This window comes from Oreochromis aureus, linkage group 3 (assembly GCF_013358895.1).
Source record: "Oreochromis aureus strain Israel breed Guangdong linkage group 3, ZZ_aureus, whole genome shotgun sequence".
NCBI classification, from domain to species: domain Eukaryota; kingdom Metazoa; phylum Chordata; class Actinopteri; order Cichliformes; family Cichlidae; genus Oreochromis; species Oreochromis aureus.
In genome coordinates, this window is record NC_052944.1 from 53,426,732 (window position 1) to 53,448,535 (window position 21,804).

Sequence of the window (21,804 nt, forward strand, 5' to 3'; positions counted from 1 at the left end):
ACCACGTTGTTCAGTCTGTGTTTTGGAGTTTTGTCTTTCGGGTGAACCAGTTTGTGTCTGAGTGTGTTGCTGGGTCTGAAGTACACTGGGATGTCATGCTTGGAGAAAACTCTCCTGAGTTTCTCTGATACACCGGCTACATAGGGGATGACAATGTTGTTGCGTCTGTCTTTCTTATCCTCCCTCGCTGGTGTCTGATCTTCTTTTCTGTGCCTCTTTGCTGACTTTATGAACGCCCAGTTAGGATAACCACATGTTTTCAGTGCTTCCTTTACATGTGTGTGTTCCTTCTTTTTCCCTTCAGGCTTAGAGGAACAAGTTCTGCCCGGTGGTGTAGGGTCCTAATTACTCCAAGTTTGTGTTCCAGAGGGTGATGGGAGTCAAAGAGGAGGTACTGGTCCGTGTGTGTGGGCTTCCGGTAAACTTCAATGTTGAGGTTGCCATTCTCTTCAATGTGCACAGCGCAGTCCAGGAAAGGCAAACAGTTATCCTTAGTGTCTTCCTGGTGAACTTGATGTTTTTATCCATGGCGTTAATGTGCGCAGTGAAGGATTCCACTTCTTGTGTCTTGATTTTGACCCAGGTGTCATCTACATATCTGTACCAGTGGCTGGGTACTCTTCCTTTGAAAGAGCCAAGAGCCTTTCTTTCCACTTCCTCCATGTAAAGGTTGGCTACAATAGGTGACACAGGGGAGCCCATGGCACAGCCATGTTTTTTTCTCTGTAGAAGCCTTCGTTGTATTTGAAGTATGTTGTGGTAAGGCAGAGGTCTAACAGTGTGCAGATCTGATCGGGTGTGAAGTTGGTCCTGTCTTCCAAGGAGCTGTCTTCTTGTAGTCGTTTTCTGACAGTCTCCACTGCCTCCGTGGTGGGTATGCAAGTGAAGAGAGAGACTACATCAAAGGACACCATGGTTTCATCTGGATCCAGGGTAAGTTTCTGGACCTTGTCGGTGAAGTCGGTGGAGTTCTTGATGTGGTGTGGGGTGTTCCCCACGAGAGGTGCCAGGATGGTAGCAAGGTGTTTCGCAATGTTATAAGTGGCTGAGTTTATGCTACTGACTATGGGTCTGAAAAGAGATTCCGGTCCTTTCAGACCGGAATCTCACTGAACTTGAAAAGAAGGTTTTAGCCAAAGGACTCAATTTCGCCATTTCTCCGCAACAGTTGCCCATAGTGGACCTCATCACAGCCACAGAAACCGCCATACGGATTAATAAATTATCACAGACCGAAGCAGAGCAAATCAGGATGAAAGTCTCAGCCACCCTCTCCAGTGCCAAAGTCCCTCCGTCTAACCTCACACTACAAGAAAAGAAGGCCGTCGCTTCCCTGAGCAAAGACCACAACATCACTATATTACCAGCGGATAAGGGAAGGTGCACCGTGGTCCTAAACACAACAGATTACCACACGAAGATCACTACTCTCCTCAGTGACAACAACACCTACTGAGCTTTAAAACGAGACCCCACAAGCAGCTACAAAAGAAAGTTATAGCTTGCCTTCAAGACCTTGAAAAGGACAAAATCATTGACCGCCTCAAATATCACCGGCTTTATCCAGGGATGCCATACCCTGCATTTATGGACTTCCTAAGATCCACAAGGAAGGGGTCCCACTCAGACCCATAGTCAGTAGCATAAACTCAGCCACTTATAACACTGCGAAACACCTTGCTACCATCCTGGCACCTCTCGTGGGAACACCCCACACCACATCAAGAACTCCACCGACTTCACCGACAAGGTCCAGAAACTTACCCTGGATCCAGATGAAACCATGGTGTCCTTTGATGTAGTCTCTCTCTTCACTTGCATACCCACCACGGAGGCAGTGGAGACTGTCAGAAAACGACTACAAGAAGACAGCTCCTTGGAAGACAGGACCAACTTCACACCCGATCAGATCTGCACACTGTTAGACCTCTGCCTTACCACAACATACTTCAAATACAACGAAGGCTTCTACAGACAAAAACATGGCTGTGCCATGGGCTCCCCTGTGTCACCTATTGTAGCCAACCTTTACATGGAGGAAGTGGAAAGAAAGGCTCTTGGCTCTTTTAAAGGGAGAGTACCCAGCCACTGGTACAGATATGTAGACGACACCTGGGTCAAAATCAAGACACAAGAAGTGGAATCCTTCACTGCGCACATTAACGCCGTGGATAAAAACATCAAGTTCACCAGGGAAGACACTAAGGATAACTGTTTGCCTTTCCTGGACTGCGCTGTGCACATTGAAGAGAATGGCAACCTCAACATTGAAGTTTACGGAAGCCCCACACACGGACCAGTACCTCCTCTTTGACTCCCATCACCCTCTGGAACACAAACTTGGAGTAATTAGGACCCTACACCACCGGGCAGAACTTGTTCCCTCTAAGCCTGAAGGAAAAAAGAAGGAACACACACATGTAAAGGAAGCACTGAAAACATGTGGTTATCCTAACTGGGCGTTCATAAAGTCAGCAAAGAGGCACAGAAAAGAAGATCAGACACCAGCGAGGGAGGATAAGAAAGACAGACGCAACAACATTGTCATCCCCTATGTAGCGGTGTATCAGAGAAACTCAGGAGAGTTTTCTCCAAGCATGACATCCCAGTGTACTTCAGACCCAGCAACACACTCAGACACAAACTGGTTCACCCGAAAGACAAAACTCCAAAACACAGACTGAACAACATGGTGTATGCTGTACAGTGCAGCGAGGAATGCCCAGACCTCTACATTGGAGAGACCAAACAGCCACTTCACAAGCGCATGGCACAACATAGAAGAGCCACCTCCACAGGACAAGACTCAGCAGTCCACCTGCATCTTAAGGATAAAGGTCACTCTTTCGAGGATGCCAATGTTCACATATTGGACAGAGAGGACAGATGGTTTGAAAGAGGAGTGAAAGAGGCCATCTATGTCCACTGTGAGCGACCATCTTTGAACAGAGGCGGTGGTTTACGACACCAACTGTCTGCCATCTATAATCCAGTTTTGAGTTCCCTCCCAGACGCCTTAACGCCCACTCACATCCTGGGCCATCTGACCTCAGGAAATCACATGATAGGATGGGGCCAGGTTTCACAATGAGCTCACCCGAAACCCTGGCTGATTAGGTACCACACCGCTTTCACACCTTGTCGCATGTGATTAGAGGATCACCAGGGGTCCTTTGTCCCTCTTTGGGGGATACTCCCACTGGGTTTAAATCTGGGACTCTCGGCCATTTGACCTTAGAACTGAAGAAGCTTCTCGGATGAGAGGTGAAACGTCTTCAAGCAACTCAAAGAAGTCCAGACGCTTTTCTTTGCAAACTCCTTTGACTACGATGACCTGGATGACTGAGAACCTTCACAGACAACAGCTCTAAAAGTTTTAAATGTATTCTGATAAAACTCTGTAGGGTATAGAGCAGGATCATGTTATAACAAACCATAAAACTCTGGCTTGCATTCACTGAGGTCTTCAAGGTTAACTTTATGACTTGTTGGTGGAAAACTGACATTCTTTCTTTTTACCTCAGACTGTGGCTTACATCCTGAAAGGTCTGTTAAAACTGTATGGTGCCAGGGAGGTTCTTGTAATTCACAGACTACGGGAGGAAACTTTGCATTTTGTTTTCAAAGGAGTTTGCAAAGAAAAGCGTCTGGACTTCTTTAAGTTGCTTGAAGACGTTTCACCTCTCATCCGAGAAGCTTCTTCAGTTCTAAGGTCAAATGGCCGAGAGTCCCAGATTTAAACCCAGTGGGAGTATCCCCCCAAGGAGGGACAAAGTTTTTCCCACCCCCTCTACGGATAACATAAATCCGGTCTTACACTATTTCTTGGGCAATTTACATAACATACAAATCCTGCAAACTATTGCTAAAGTTGCTCTCATTACTCTTCACTACTTTTACGCTCACATTTAACCTTAACAAGCTCTTAATCTCCTAAACAACAAATTTTATTCAACTGTGGAGCTCTGTGCTTCTTATGGGTGCCCCTCTCTGGTGGTTCTGTTCGGTCTGGTGCTCCCTGGAGTCTCGCCACCCCTGTGGTCGCTGTGGTCCTGGAATCTTCTCCTGTAAAGGATAGAAAACAAAACGCCTCTCTCTGCTACACCTCACTAATCTACAGTGTTCATCTAAGGTCCTTTAATTACACTGTTAAAAAAAATTCCGTTATAAAACGGAAAAAGTGCTGGTAATTAATTACCAGCACTTTTTCCGTTATTTTACGAGCACTTCCGTAAACCTTAAAACGGATATTTCTGTAGATTTACCCGAGTTTTTCTGTACCATTGACGGACATTTCCGTCAAACCTAAAATGGAAAATTCCGTATTTTCCATAAATTTCGGCGTTATTGCACAGACAATTCCGTAAACCCTATAACAGATATTTCCGTAGATTTACCTGACTTTTTCTTTACCATTTACGGACAGTTCCATCAAACCTAAAATGGAATATTCCGTATTATTTAAGTACTCAATCCATACCATTTACGGACACTTCAGTCATCCTAAAATGTTTAATTCTGTACCATTCTCTATACCGTTTACCATCAATAAAGCACAAATGTAGAATCACAGCAATTATTTATTTCCTTTAACAGCTGCCAGTGCTTTAAAGTGATTTCACTTTTGTGGTGAATGATTTGCAATATTTACATTACAACCATTAAAACATTCAGAACATCACCTTCACATTCAGAGAAATTTTACATACATAAACCAGCTGTTCTCTCAAAGAAGTACAGCCATGTCCTTTAACAGGGAGATGCCAAATCTAGCAACTTTTAGCATCCACAGGCTGACAGGCATTAATAACAAATTGATTTGTTAAAGACAATGACAAAATAAGACAATAAAACTGCCAGCATTGCTGTTGCTGTCTCACCTGTCAGTGCAAAATGAGGAGCCCCTCCAGGAGGATGCAGAAACCTACACCTCCAACTCCACATATCACACCGACAGGCAGAGCTCTGCAACCAGTGGCTGACCTTTCTACAAAAACAAATAGAACATTAGAAGTATTACATTATACAACTTTTCTATAAAACATCAGTGCAGCAATAACAACCATGACCTTAGAAGGATGACTGTGCAACATGCCATAAAGAGATTTTTAAAACTCTTAAAACAACTTAAAACTAAAAAAAAATTAAAACTTACACCTCCAACTCCACAATGACAGGAAAAGCTTAAATGACAAATATCGCCCACCTTCCGTCCCCCTTAACATGGGGGATTTGAAACTGCAGCATGTGTGTTGTGGGCATCTAGTTAAAACATCTGAACTCACCTAATACTGTAAAAATCTGTATTTCTACTCCCAAGCCCCATGTTTTTGGATTTGCCTTTGTGTGTGTGTGTGTGTGTGTGTGTGTGTGTGTGTACATTCAGTCCAAAAAGGTATTTTCTGAGCTCTGAGAACAGCTCAAATGGCCCATTCAGATTCCTTCTGCTTGCATTCAAATTCCTTCAGCTGAGAAACCAGCTTGCACACCTGTGGAGGAATGAAGTGCCGTTTCTTCCCTTCTTCTCTGCCTTGGAGCCTCGCTCAGGATTGACCCCAAAGAAAACTCTGAGGAAAAAAAAAAAACAATAGTGATATGCAGACAAAGTTTGCACGTGTAGTGTGGCTTGACAGGAGTGGAGCAGTTCAATAAAATCCTACATTTGTTTTCTTCAATATGCCCCTATGTGTGAACCTCTCTATCATTCTAATTGACCATCTGTCTAGAACCCAATGTTGTTGTGGTGCTGGTGCCAGTGGCTAAGCTTATCTCTTCCTTTGTCTTTCAAGACACATGCATTCACACTGCGCATATACAGAAATGTTTGCAAGGGCGAGAAGTCTGCTTATCACCAACACATGACAGCATGCATCCTCAATGTGTATGCAGGGATATTATAAATGCACAGAACACAGAAGGGGATAGAAAACACAGTTGACATTGTCCTATCAAAAGGTGTAACAGCACATTTGAACACGGACTGTCTTGGGGTTATTCAAACATGGAGTGGAGAAACTGTGACATTCAGTGCACGTTACACATCAGTACAAGTATTAACATTTGGGCATGAATCCACTATGTAGTATTTTTAAATTAATATGTTTAGTCTTTCCTTCGGGGGTCCCTGGAACAACATATTTTGAGTTTGGGGTCTGCAGCCAAATAAATTTCAGTTTGTGTGTCTTTGACATGAAAAGGTTTGACCACCACTGACATAACCTGGTCTCAGGTGCTAATGGTTTTAAAGAGATAGCTCAAACGAATTTTGTGTCAACAAACCATTCTGAAAAAAATATGTTTTTGCTCCATTTCCCAACTAGAATCATGTTATGTTTGTTTTGTTATTGATTGACTTAGGACACTATTTAAAGCAAAAAGCATGTTACCTGCCCTTTAAAAAGATATGACACATTTATTCCAACAATAGTCTTCAACAGGGAGCTACAAAATCTCCGAACAAATCCATATTCAGGGGATCATAAGCCAATAACAGCTGATCTAAAAGCTCACAGCATGTGGCGACACATTTTGAGCTTGTACATCTCAGACAAACGGGTTTAGTGTAGATTGACAAAAAGCAGGTCAGGTGCAGAAAGGCACGGCAAAGTCACATTTACAAAGTATTTCCAAACAATGAGTGCTTACCTTTGCATGAATTCGAGAGTAAAAGCCATCTCCGGTGGGTATTGGACGTTGCAGACATAAAACATGGAGAAGACGTAGCTCAAGGCCACAATGGGAGAGGTGATGTGGTCATTGACAAGTAACCCATCAACAGCAATCTTGAATTGCTGGTCACCTTAAACACAGATAAAAACCATGTACGATTTACAAAAAAAAAAAAAATCCTATATTTTAAGGCAAGCAAAACATTTCTTTAATAAATATGACACAACAACAGCTTATAACAACAGCTAACAACAGCTTGCTGGGATACAAAAAAAGATTTAACTACAAACCTCTGATTAGGATGCATGGGGTCACTGGGAGTTCGACTTCAGGATCTGCAGAGATCTGTTTTGGTGACAGACATGATACATGAATTAATGTTTCCAGTGCACACAAACCTGCTGGCAAATTGACTATCTGCTAGTGTCTTCATCAGACAGAGGTAGCCATTATGCACAAATATTAATGTAAATAGTTTATAGATAGAGAGTTTATAGAGAATATCAGCAGCACAATTAGGGGAATCTATACTTCCTACTGTGGTTGGTTACTTGGTTCACCACTGGATGCAAATAATTATCTTATCTTTCCTTGGATTTTTAGAGTTGCTCAGTTCATACAGGAACTGCAGCAGTCTGGTTAACGTGTCGCTGTGTTGCTCCTCCATCTCAGCCATTGAGACTAGTCGCAATTTATTTTGAGGAAAAAAGAGAAACAACAAGACATTTTAAAAAGTTTGTATTTTTATAATTTTTTTTACCTTGAACATAAACAACAGAAGCAAAAAAAGGATTAGGATGGTGCGATATGACGATATATATCAGATGACGATATAAAAATGTCTATCGTTTCATATTATACGCTATCATTTGTTTTGTGGTGTTGCAAAATAAACTGTTTACGGCAATATTTTTTTCATGGTTTTGATGGTCACTGTAGTGGCTATCTTATTTCTTAAAGTTCTCTCCTTCTCTTATACTTACAATAACCGCACTATGGACGGACAAGCAACTGTTTTTACGCGTACTTTCGTTACCAACAGTGACGGTAAAACCATCGTGTGGCTCTGCCGTCCGCTTGTTTATTTTCCACATAAACCTTTTACAATAAAGCTCAAGTTTCTGTTGAGACTTTTCAAAATGAACTGAAATGATATACATTATTCTCAAACATAAAATTTCAGAATATGCATCAAACAAATGACCTCAAATAAAAACATCAAGTAACTATAAATGGCGCTTACAGTCACCACTCAGATGAAGGCACAGAGAATACCAGCATGGCCAGCAAGGATGAGGCAGAACCAGCTAGCTCCAAGCAGATGGACCAGTCAAAACAAATGGAGGACCTTATTGTTAAACAAGGGGCTACCTCTGTAGCATGGACATGGTTTGGTTATGAAAAGTCTGACACAAACTGGTCCCCACCACCACTCAAACACGACAAACTTCTTTAACCACCTACACAAGAATCACATGAAAGAGTTTCGAGGGAGTTTACGAATGAAAAGCAAAAAAGAGCCGTCAGGTGCTCAAAGTAATCCTTAGACTCCAACGTTAGAACAGGCTTTTCCTCGCAGCACGCCGTGTAACAAATACTCAGAAAGAAAATGGCAGCCGTTTAAACTCATGTCTAAAAATGTATAGTTTCATGCATCGGTCAAAACACTCGACTCCAGGTACATGACGCCCAACTGAAAACACTTCACATAAGTCGAGTTGCCCGAGAATCACAGAATTTAAAGAAAATGCACTATTTTGTGATATATATCGTTATCAGGAGAGATGTGTCTTATATTGGGATGCGAGATTTTGGTCATATCACACAGCCCCACAAAGGATTATAATTCACGTAGAGTTGCATACACATAACGACATTCTGTTGCAACAAAAGCAGTTTATAAATTAAGTAACATACATACCTTGAAAAACTAAATCAACCACAACATTAAACTCACCTTGTTTCTGTGGAAAAGGTGATCAGAGTTTTATTTCATTTCCTGAGACCAGCTGCTCTGGATCATCACCAGCTTGTATCTTCATCTTCTTTTTAACTCGGGGAAGTCTTTCCTTTGCTTGGCCATTGCTCTGCACTGGAAAACCAAAGTGTGTGATCAAAGGTGAAATAAGGGATATTTTTCCACTGCAGGATTTAGAGTGCGTCAAGTAGTAATAGCTGTTGATCCATTTCCCAAATAATCTCTAAGGATCTGAATTTTTAAGAAAGATACAAATATCTCTGCTTATATTTGGCTAAAAGCTTGATATAGACATAACAGTTTATAATATGTCAGCATCCCCACAAGGCATATAAAGCTCCTGCACACCAGCACTGCGCTTACAATACAATACAATCAAGATATAGTTATTATTGATTTATTATTGCATTTTTAGTAATAATTATTAGTATTTAATCACATTAGCACAGTGGGGTGCCAGAAATATTCCACATACTAGAAATGCTGCTCAGCATTTCATAAATTACATTTTCAACAAATGTTGGAGTAAAACACAGTTACAGGAAAATGTGTCTGTCTGCAAATATTAACTAAACATTTCTATGTGCTACAAAATAGACATAATTGTAAATGTAATGAGGTGAAACTATACTTTCAATAATATTATCACTACAGTCTGTTAACCACCGAAATAACCTATGCTGGTCAGCTAGCTAAAAGTCTTTACTTTAGCAGCCCAAATCAGAGGCTAACATTAGCATTTGCTAGCGTCAGCCAGGAAGGTCTGAGGCTTAAACTAGGGTTAGTGTAACTTTGCCTGAAACCCTTTAAAGTGTACAGTAGAGCCAACTGTAAAACATAGGTATTGATATAGTACTTATTAGAGTCCTAAAATAATTTCTTCCTCTCTATACATACAATGAAGTTCTCACTTTTCCCAGTTATCTACATCGCTGACTTTCGCTAATTAGCTAGTTAGTAGTCACAGCTGTGTAATACCCAGAGAGACACAGACAGCTAACTATAATATTTATGAAAACTGGTTCAGCCACTGAAGGGCAAAACTGGTGGTATCACAGTAAAAAATTATTTTTACATTAACTAAAATGAAAAGCTTAAGGCATGTTAAACCTAAATAAAGATTATTTAAAAAATGAGTCAGCAAAATATTCCTGACTTGTCTGGAGACAGCCGAAACCAGTTAACAAATAAATTAACAATTCTTTCTAAATAAAAATGCGGAGTCTTTTGAAAAAAATTATTTTAATTAAAGAAAACATGAGTTTTAATACTTACCATGGAAATTTGAAGGCAGTTTCTCCAACTCCAGAGTCCAAAATCCAGATGAAGCCTGAAAGAAGTCTAATGGCTGCTCTTGCTCTGACTTTTCCCTCCTTTTTGGGTCCTTTTTCCCACAATGCATTGTAGAAGTTGAGAAATACAGAAAAATACCTGTAAATGACTAATACGGAAAATTCCTTCACGTTTATACAGTAGATTGTACTGTATTTTTACGGATTTTTTTTACAGTGTATTCAAAATTGGTTCACAATATCATGTTCTGGGCTCTGTCCTTTATATTAACTTTACTTAATCTCAATGCTCTTTAAGTGTTATTAAACCCGCCCAGGGTAAGATATACACCATCACTATCTGAGCATAGAAACAGACAGAGATCTTCTCCGAACAGCTCAATTCAGAATGGTTTCATTCATGGTAAATGGACTGATTCTTGTATAGCGCTTTTCTACTCTCCCGGAGTACTCAAAGCGCTGCATACAACATGCCTCATTCACCCATTCATGCAAGTGCAAACTATAACTACATTCACACTCCGATGAATGCATCGGAGAGCAATTTGGGGTTAGTATCTTGCCCAAGGACACTTGACATGCAGACTGGGGAAGCCTGGGATCGAACCACCAACCTTCCGATCAGTAGCTGATCTGCTCTACCACCTGAGCCACAGCCACCCCATAATTCATCATTCATCAGGGTTATGCCCCTTCTCGCGTTCTTAGAACACAATTTACATCTTAATAATAATGCATTGGATTTATATAGCGCTTTTCAAGGCACCCAAAGCGCTTTACAATGACATTATTCATTCACGCTCACATTCACACACTGGTGGAGGCAAGCTACGGTTGTAGCCACAGCTGCTCTGGGGCAGACTGACAGAAGCGAGGCTGCCATATCGCGCCATCGGCCCCTCTGGCCAACACCAGTAGGCGGTAGGGTAAAGTGTCTTGCCCAAGGACACAACGACCAGGACAGAGAGGCCGGGGATCGAACCGGCAACCTTCCGGATACAGTTGCCCTTCCCAACCCCCTGAGCCATCTTAAGAACATCATTTGCATTTTTTACAGACAATGATCAGTTTTTAGAGCTAAAGTCAGACACCGAAGTTTCTCTTTCTAGCATCTTCTCCCAAATATGGTGATGATTTCAGGCCCTGGAGGTCCCCATGGACCTCTCCTCCTTTTGGCCCCTCTTCTGTCACCTGTTACTAAGCAAACTCAAATGCAACAGGTTGCTAAATACATTCAGGCCTTTGCTCAGGCCTGTTTCTAGATTGTATGTATTATATGTGTTTTGTAAGCGTGTATGCTGTTTTAACCTTCTATGCTCGAAGTCACTTACACAATATATCGACTGAGACATCGCGCTCATCGAAGCTTATGACCTTAAATGGACTGAACATTAACTCTGTTAATGAGCACAATCATGCAATGTATGTATACAATGATTATAAATACTTATTCTACTAAAATACATCCAACCCAAGTCAGAGATTTTCAGTTAGTTAAGCTTAAGCATATAAGCAATCACTTATGCATAAGTTTTACCGCACCTGAATCACAAAAACCCCATTTATTTCAAATTAAACCTGAAATTCCCCCTTTTGACACCTCTTACGTGTCACAAACTCAAGATGCTTCACTAGAGCTTTGGAAATTAAAAGAAAAAGGTTAGTCATACCATTTCTCAAAACACCTCAGCCATCCTCTTCTCAGGTATATCTGCTCCGGGCCTGCAAACCTGTGTTTAAGGAATGAAATCAATTTAATCATCATGTCAAATGTTTTCGACCTCCTTGGAACTTCCTAGAAACAAAACCTGTGTGTTAACCTGAACTTCACATTTCATACTCAGTTTTCCCCACGTATGATCCAATCTGTGTTATAAGAAAGAAAACTTAAAACAGAACAGTTATCAGACATGTGTTTAACCTTAGTCCAGTCTTTATCTCAGTGTCCAGTCGGTCCAACCTTTAGTCCACATCGTCCGTCCAGTCACGGTCCATTTACACACATTCACTCACACGCATTCACACCAGATACTGCTGAGAGTGGAAACTCCCATGCAAATAATCAGATTTTCCACCCTCAGCAACATGAGCTCATTCATTTGTTTTATTTTGTTTTGTTTTTTAGGAAAAGAGTTCTTTATGCTTTTGGACTGGATTGACTGCAATCCTTTTAGACAAGGACTTACAACCTGATCAGGTTCCCACAGGTAGGCTTCTCCTCAGCCAGTTGTAATCTGGAAAACCTCACCTTATATTTGTTCTCCCAAAAATTTTTACAGCGCTGTTAAATCAATCCTTCAGGCCTTCATAGAACAACAATAAGAAAAAAGAGAGCTGATTATTAGCTCATCAAAACACAAAACAAAATCACCTGCCAGGTTTTCTCTAAGTGCACTCTTACCACAATAATGGGCCCCTCTTAGACATATCCATGTTTAATAAAACTCCCTCTATTAAAATAAGAAAAAAACCCAAACCTAACTGACAGAATCAACCCATCACTACAACAACAACCTCAAAAATCTTAAACACACAAAATTTTTCTTATTAATCTATCCATATGTTGTTGGGATTAGAACTTTCGGGCAACAAAGGTTTTGCCATACTCTTGACTTAACTAATACTTACATAGTCTGAAATCAGACTTAAAATCACTCCGTCTGTTCATTTTCCCCACAGGCCTCAGATTCCACAGCGTCCTGAGAGTCCGAGGTCAACTGACATAATTTCACCTGCTACATACACAGAAAGTCTTGTTAAAAGCCACACAGTCACAGTGTCTCTTCCAGTGCAAGCTTCACGCCTGCAGTCAGACAGGAAACCTAAGTTCCTCTTTTTTTTCTTTTCCTGTCCCCAGTCATCCAACTAATTTGCATACTGAGTCATCTCTCAAGAAGTTGCCATGACAAGAGAAATACATGTTTAAACATTACCACATTATTGAATTATTTTTATTTCTTCCTACAGTGATCACTTTTCTTGATCAATCTGTACAAGAGCACTTCTAATTCGCTATTCTAAAAACTACTACACACTAAGTGACTTGAACAAGATGATAAACAGACTCACATGCTCAACATGCTGTCTAATCTTCATGAGCTCTCGTGTATTTCTAAGGTTAATGCATTTTCTGTTTGTGTGTGATTTTGTATATGTTTCTTTTTGCAGTGTTTCAGACTCCTTCACAATTTTCCCACTTAAACAGTCAGTTTTTTTTTTTTTCCAGGTTTGCTAACCCAAATTTTGATTTCCCACATTAAATAACAGCATTCCTCTGTGTTCAGCCAGGAGTGAGAGCTCGCTTGTCAGGTTTAGTGACGCATGGTGCTGTAAACACTTCAACCAGAAACTTGGCCTCAACACTTCCAGTGATGTTAACCTATAACTTTCTTCCGACCACTGCATGTGGAAAATTGATCCAGGTCTTTGCACCTAAAAATAACAAAACTGAGACATTCTCATTATTATCGTGAGTGCTTAAACGACCCACTTCTCTTTTTCCGTCCAGAAATACCAATTTATTTCATGTATTCACATTGATAGTGTAAGCGTGTTCTTCCTTGCGTTCATGTTATGTGGTCATGTCAATTTCAGTGTAAGCTGCTTCTTCATTGCATGTGTATTTTTATAATCAGATTTAATTCATGCCTCATTGCACTGAGCTGTGGATTCAAACTGTCTCACTTCTGATTCTTTCCAAAAATAATTTCACATGTAACAATTTGTGTATGTGTGTTTTCTATTCATTCACGTAACTGTTAGTTCATTTATTTATTTTCCTCTGTCTTTTTTCTTTCCTTTTGTTGTGATGTGGTGGACAATCCTAAACCTCCATGATTTAGCTTCCATTTTCAATCCAATTATATCCTGTACTCTCTCACTCGAACTCATCCAGGCTTGACCTCTGACTGGTCCCTGTCCCTCTTCTCACAGTGTCCTGTGTGGCCTTCAAATCTCCAGCAAACACAGGCCCAACTCAGCTGTTTCTTCTTCTCTGTTTCTTCTCTGTTAATCTTTCAGTCTTTTCTTGTAGGTTAACTCCCAGCATGGCAAATATCACGTCCAGTGCCTTCAAACATGTCATTTGTCAAGTTTCCAGCTTGTAATTCAAAGCTCATGTTCCATCAGTGGTATTCATACATGCTGCTGCTTGACCCTTCAGTGTTATAGGTAAGTTGCACTGTCTTTTGCCTGCTGTTAACTCTTCAAGTCCACAATGTTCTGTCTGTCTTCTGTCTTCATCAGGAGATTAACTGTCCTTTAAGCTTCTTCTTAGGATGGGGACAAAGTGAGAGGTCAAGCTGTAAAATTTCAAGCCAAAGCCCTGGCCTGTTTTCATCCCAATTCTGTTAATCTACCCTTTTGCCGCTGTACTCATGTTTTCAGGTTGAGAAGAGTCCACCTGTATTGACACACTAAAGCATTTAATTAATATCATTTTTATTACTTTTTCTTAACACATTCCTTCCTAAGTCTCTCTCTGGTCTCACACTACACACATCAGCCAGTTTCCTTTTATGGGCATGCAAAGTTCCTGTCTCACACACACATTTTTCTCTCAGACTTCCTCTTTTCCCACACTCTGCTATGTACCCACGTAGTGTTATTATTACTTATTTATTATTTTGTACAAATCACAGAATCATTCAAATCGAGTACTCACAACATTCACACACTTAGAATCACTCAAAATACGCTTTCCTAAGAGTATTTTATCAAACATGCTATTCAGAATCAGAAAGAGGAAGTAGACAACACCCAGTTAAGTGCGTATGTCCTCTTAAAAGAAAAGAGAAATAAACACATATGTGACAATTCTCCCCAAATTAGACAAAATATGACCATAAATGTCCTTTTCTAAGTCATGTTCTTCTCTATACACAACTCTTGGCCTCCAGGTCATAACCTTTGGACTTATAACTCTGATATAAGTCCACACAGCGCACCAAGCACAGAGAAAATTCAACCTCAGTGCTTCAGAATTCTCCTCAAAATTCAGAAACTGTTTCTGTCATTTATCTGCCCAAGAACTTCATCATATGGACCTCGCTGGGTCCAGTAATCTTCAGCACATGTATCTCACTGCCGCCAGTGAAGATTTAAAAACAGTTTCTTGTCTCAGTGCACCCAGCATTCACTTATCAGATGGACCGCAGCCGACCCATCAATATCAACACAATTGTGTGTCCACATGTACACAACTGATTCTTCACTTGTATCACAGCACATCTAGTAATATCATCAGAATTACTTCAACACAGTAAACCTTGATTTTCCTTTAAAATCAATTTACCATTAAAACTCAAGACCACAAGTGACTCGATTCTCTGAAATCCTGAGTCACTTAGACACCTTGCTCAAGGCGTCCTTTTGTCGGACTTCCTCGTCCAAACTCACGCTTTCTACTGACAAATAAGTGTATCCCAAAATGATCCTCTGATCATAACCTATTTTTACACCAAGGTCCCAAGTCTTGGTAGAGGGTCAGTCTGCAGTCCCACACGCTCGCGGCCCCTAAAGAACGTCTCCAATAGGGAGGGGGTCTGCACCCCTGAACTTGACACTAATTAAACCATAAAATGACCAATAACCTATGATCCTGTGTTTTCCTAAACACACATTGGTCTCTTTTCTCTTTTACCATGAAATCTCATATTCCTTTTAACTCAGTACTGTCTTTTTCTCAAAGTTTCATTATCCTTACTTCAAAGCTTCTCATTGTTTCAAAGTTTCTCATGACTTCAAAGTTTCTCATTACTTCATTCTGCAAGTTTCATTATCATTACTTCAAAGCTTTACTTCATTCTCAAGAATTTAGTTTTACCACTACTGAGCCAATTTGATAGTTAAGATCACCTAATCAGCGAACAGATAATTTAGAATTCATCCAATATGCACAGATTTGGTTTTCTCTGAACAAGTTTGTGCCTACCTTTAAATCTTTTTAGACCGGTCTTCTGTTCACCTCATATCAGATCCAACCTTTGGGCACATTTCAAATCAAATCAAATCACTTTTATTGTCACGTCACATGTGCAGGTACACTGGTACAGTACATGTGAGTGAAATTCTTGTGTGTGAGCTTCACAAGCAACAGAGTTGTGCAAAAATACAATAACGTAAAACAAGCAAAATATAAAAAATGGCTCATCTAAAAGTAATAAATATATGTACAATATATAAAGGTATATACATTACTGAACGTGTGTACTAAATATGTTTTTCTACGTGTGTGTGTGTGTGTGTGTGTGTGAGTGTGTATATAGTGTGTATATACATGTTTTACAAATGAAATAAAGTAAACAATAAAATAAGATATATAAAATGTACAGAGGTCGGCAGTTGGAAAGGTGCAAAACAGTGGCATTAATGTACAGTATGGAGTGCATAATGTTGAAGTTCCAGTAGTGAAGGTGAGGTGTCTATGACGTGTTCAGCAGTCTGATGGCCTGGTGGAAAAAGCTGTCTCTCAGTCTGCTGGTACGGGACCGGATGCTGCAGAACCTCCTTCCTGATGGAAGTAGTCTGAACAGTTTGTGGCTGGGGTGACTGGAGTCCTTGATGATCCTCCCGCTTTCCTCAGGCACCGCTTCCTGTAGATGTCTTGGAGGAGGGAAGCTCACCTCAATTATCCGTTCAGCACACCGCACTACTCTCTGGAGAGCTTTGCGGTTGTAAGCGGTGCTGTTGCCATACCAGGTGGTGATGCATCCGGTGAGGATGCTCTCAATGGCACAACGATAGAAGGTCCTGAGGATGCGGGGGCTCATGCCGAATCTTTTCAGTCTCCTGAACATTTGTTCTCTCTGTTGCATGGCGAACCGGGCGGAAACACCAAATATTAAACCCCGATTCTTTTGTCCCCATGATAGAACAGAGAAAACCGACTCATAGTGTGTTAAAACATTTATATTTCTTTTTATTCAATCATCTTCCGGAAGAGAGAGACCCCTGCACAGCCCAAACGCCAGTTGCAGGATCTCTAACATTAGAATCATAAACTGTGCCTCATATAGGTTTTATTTTGGTACTTTACACATCACACAGTTTCAAACATTGCTTATATGGGCAATGAATGGGCAAGAATTTCAGTCTCTAGATGTGCAAAGCTGGTAGAGACATACCCTAAAAGACTGGCAGCTGTAATTGCAGCAAAAGGTGGTTCTACAAAGTATTGACTCAGGGGGCTGAATAATTATGCACACCCCACTTTTCAGTTATTTATTTGTAAAAAATGTTTGGAATCATGTATGATTTTCGTTCCACTTCTCACGTGTACACCACTTTGTATTGGTCTTTCACGTGGAATTCCAATAAAATTGATTCATGTTTGTGGCTGTAATGTGACAAAATGTGGGAAAGTTCAAGGGGGCCGAATACTTTTGCAAGCCACTGTATCTTCCTTTGTGATCTCTTTCTATTCTCCAGTCATATCCCTGTGTCTGTCTTGTCTCTCTGTGTCCTCTCCCCATTGTTGTTTGGTTTCCCTATTTAGCTATGCCTTGTCTTCTCATTCAGCTACATGTGTCTTTTCCTGTTTTCTGCATATCTGTATATGTATGTGTTTGTGTTAGTTCCTGTTTCATTTTGATAGTTTCACACCTTGTCTTCTTGGTATTTAGTTTTACCTCCCCCTGTATCATTAATCCTGATTTGTTCCCTTCTGTGTCCCTTGCTGTCCCAGTCTCATCTGTATTTATTCTTTTGTCTTTCCATATTCCTGTGTCTAGTTCTCCTGTTCTCCTCTGTGTAAGTTAACCTTTGTTCTCCATTCAGTTGTGTCTTCCTGCTTTATTGTCGTAACCTTTGCTTTGTTTGTTTTGTTTTGTTTGTTAATTTATTTCGATCGTGTAAACAATATACAGAAGTTAATTTAGCAAATAAAAGAAGAAAAAAATCCTATACAAAATAAAGCAAAATACATTTCAATATTTGTTCATCTGTTGTGATTCAGTTACATATCAAAAAGGAGTGGGAAGAAGTGCACACTTAATGAATCCCACCCCTTCACCATAAGTTTTTGGTCATTATTTTAATCATCTTCCTTACTGATATAATCTGCAGTAAAAATAGCAAACAGATATCTGATATAATATATACACCACATCATGAAATTTTCTAAATAGAGACATTGATTGAATTTCAAAATTCTCCCTTTTCTTATAATTCATGAAGATCATATCTTTATAACTCTTTTTGAACTGCTTTATGTTTGGACATTGCTTCAACTGCATATTGAAATGCTCTACAGTTTCACTACACATACAGAAACACAAAAGCTTTTTCTGGTAGTAAGTACATTCACAGCTTTGAAGTTACAAAAAACTTCATTTTCTCAAAAAAAAAAAACCAAACATGAATATTACCTAGTAGTTCACTGTTTTTTGCTTGGAGCAGAATTTGTGCTGTTTGAATTTCCACTAGACTTGCAAGTTTTAATATTTCAAACTGCAAGAATAGTGCGTTTGTATGATCCCTAAAACCTGCATTGTGGATGATTTGAACTGGGTTTCTTTTGTCTGTTTTTTTGAAAAAATGAATGTAATTTACTTTTATAGTTATTTCCCCAGACCTCTGTACAATAGCTTAATCAAGGTGAAACCAGTGAACAGTAGAGAATATAAAGTGATTTCCAGTCTAATACTTCCTTTGCCTTGTTAAAGATTGCAATGCTTTTTGATACTTTCGAATGAATATATCTTATTTGTGCTCCCCGGTTAAGTTTTCATCTATAACTACCCAACCATTTCTTTCTCTTTTTTTTTTCCTAACAGAGGCTCTGCAGAGTTTAGACAAATCAGAGAAAATTACAACTCTGATCTGGTCTCTCATCAGAGGCAGCAGATAAACCAGTGCAAGCAGTGCAATACAAATAAATTCTTTAAAATCATACAACGTAATTTCCTGAATTGTTTTTAAATGCTGTCTCTCACAGTGGGAATACACTTACAATGCAATTTTTAGACCCCTCCATGATTTCTAAGTGGGAGAACAAAATTGGAGGGTGTTCAGATACTTATGTTCCTCACTGTATGTCCCTTTACAAAAAAGATGTTCTTTTAAATATAAAGCAGCTCTCTCTCTCTTAGGAAGACAATACCCGCTAGTGAATTAGAAACACAGGAAGTTCTCAAAAGCAACACATTCTCATTTCAGTCTGATGCTCACACAGTCAGCAGCAAGCCAACATGCAGGTCAGAGTTTCCAGCATCAGACTCTGTAAGTACTGACATTATCTGTCAATGAAAAGATATTAAGTCAGCTATTGAGAAAATGCATGTATGAACTTAAAGGGATATTGTTATATCCAAATCACACGCACACATTTTAATGCATTCATTATGAAAGTTTGTAACTTCTCAGTGATAATCTTTCTCCATATTTCCAGTCGTGAACATGCTGTTTTTATTTGTTCCAAAAGCTGGATTGAGTGTTTCTCAAAGACATAGTAAGTAGTTCAAATTCACGTTGAGCCATTTGAGATAAAATGCCTCAACTTTATAAAAATAAAGTCGATTTAATGTATCACATACATCTCATGACAACTTGAACGTTTCTGTAACTGCTGCAGTTACTGTTTTTAGACTAAAATCTGACAGAGTACAAAAATGGTACTGCATTAACCTTTTAAAACAAAAATAATTGTCTGAAGGAAGCATACAAAACAAAGCATGGAAATGCATATTTACTAATTTGGTAGATATATATGTATAAATTTTTTTTTATTCTGAAAAAATTTCAGCAGTATATCAGTGCTTAATTCTTCTCTGTTTGTATTTCTCTAAAAAACAGAAAACAATATCTTTGATTTTCTGTCTCAGATTCAGCTTTTCCTCAAGTTGTTCCAAACCGACAACAGTTCTTTGAATTAGAATCTATCACAATCAGCTGTGAAGGGCTAAATGGGCTGAATGGATGGAGAGTGATGAAAAAGATAAATGAAGATGTTAGAACATGTGCTTCAACCTGGGAAACATCTGCTGGACCTTGCAATATTATTAATGCATATCCAAAAACTGACAGTGGAGAATACTGGTGTGACTATGGAGGAAAACAAAGAAGTAACACTGTCAACATCACTGTAACTGGTATGCACATAGAAAGAAATATCAACTATGCATTGACATATTTGGGTAATTTGCTTTTTAGATCAGTTGGTTTGGTATGCCAGAAGTGGCACAATATATTTGAGAATTAAGTATTACTAAATTAAATAGTTTTTCAGATAACGGAAACATCATGATCACAATAAGGTGTGTAATAAGTGTGAAATAGTGTTTTATGTCTTAAAAATGATATACGACCTATTGTCTGTAGTAGTTGAAAGATTTGTACATATGAATACTTTCAACATAAATTCCACATAAACTTAAATTTTTTTCATATAAAGTTTTCAGATCATTTGTCATTCACATTTAGATGGTCCTGTGATTCTGGAGAGTCCTGCCTATCCTGTGATGGAGGGAGAAAATGTGAGATTGCATTGTAGAAAAAAGCATGCAAACTCTAGCTTCACTGCGAAATTCTATAAAAATGGTGCCTCCATTAGGAGCAGCTCAACTGGAGACATTACAACTCCCACTGCATCCAAATCTGATGAAGGACTCTACAAATGTAGTATTGCTGATACTGGAGAATCACCAGAGAGCTGGCTTAACATCAAAGGTGAGCTATACCTGTGTGGGTTTTAATTATCACAGGTTATACTTTTGTTAAATTTTTTTTAGCTGAAACTAACTATCAGAGAACTGATAATACCTACAACTGTAGCATTTTGAGACTAAAGGCTTTCTAAAGTCAGATTTTGTAAAGAAAAACATACATTTTTTTCATTATGTGATATTGACTGTTTTTTTCTAGCTGCTTTTAATTGTTGTAATGTTGTAAATGAAATTATATTTCATATTTAACTATTAAAAATTTCTCGAGATAATAATTATTCAGAATTGCCAATGTATAATGAAAATTAAAACTGTTGAATAAGAATCACTTTTCATTATCTTTATAGCAACTGATTTTCAAGCACACGGGCCTTCTCAACCCACCGGACTTATTGTGCTGCGCTCTATTGGTCTCATTTCTTTGTTGGTGACTTTTCTTCTGTTGGTGGGACTTCCACGATATTGGAAACATAAACTGTCATTAGAGGTACTCAAAAAGAAAAATAAAGTTTTATAAATGTTACATTTACATGTTAACTCTTCCGTTATAACAGATAACCATCTTTAATAACCATAACCAAGTGCTAGTACATCCAAAACTTTGTTGTCAAAATTCTTGTTTCACTGCTTATTAAGTTACTTTAGGGAAAACTTTATTGATATCTACCAGCATATTTGCCAATTGTCATAACCAACCAACAACCATGATTAACACTTTTTTTCATTGTCTCCACAGACAATCTAAGGTAAGGTCATTTACCTGTTTTTAATAGACTGACAAGAATAATACAATAAAAATTATAAAATATATAGAACTAAACATTAAATCACATCTCCTCTCAGGTAAAGTTTCCATTAATCCTGATGAATAGACTGCTCTAATGTCAAAACCAGAAAATGGGGAGTTTTATAGAACATGTTTTAATGTTTGTGCCTTTTATGACTGTCAGAGTGTGTCTTCTGAGAGAATAAAAGTGCTGGTAAGCATTTTAGAATCAGGACTAGAAATGTACAGATAAAAATAACAACATGAAACCCTCAACATACTGTGCAGTGGCAGCTGTTGGTTTCATACATTTTACAGTCTGTGTTCTATTTAAGGAATCAGAAGTATAATACTAAATACCAATATACAGATTCACAAGTATGATAATCAATGTTACATCATCTAAGCTAGCAAAGTCTTTACTAATTAGGTAAAATG

At 39.0% G+C, this 21,804-nt stretch overlaps 1 long non-coding RNA gene across 2 annotated transcripts; it reads right to left on the bottom strand.

The window, feature by feature from the left end:
- Positions 1 to 5,516: 5,516 nt before the first annotated feature.
- LOC120437789 lies at positions 5,517 to 8,756 on the bottom strand. Of its 2 annotated transcripts, XR_005611406.1 has the most exons (4): positions 8,627 to 8,756; positions 6,960 to 7,350; positions 6,646 to 6,799; positions 5,517 to 5,567 (listed from the first exon to the last, which is right to left on the bottom strand). It is a non-coding gene; the product is annotated as an uncharacterized LOC120437789 (long non-coding RNA). The 2 variants fall into 2 exon arrangements; XR_005611405.1 differs by lacking the exon at positions 8,627 to 8,756 and having other exon boundaries at positions 6,960 to 7,360.
- Between the last annotated feature and the right edge of the window lie 13,048 nt (positions 8,757 to 21,804).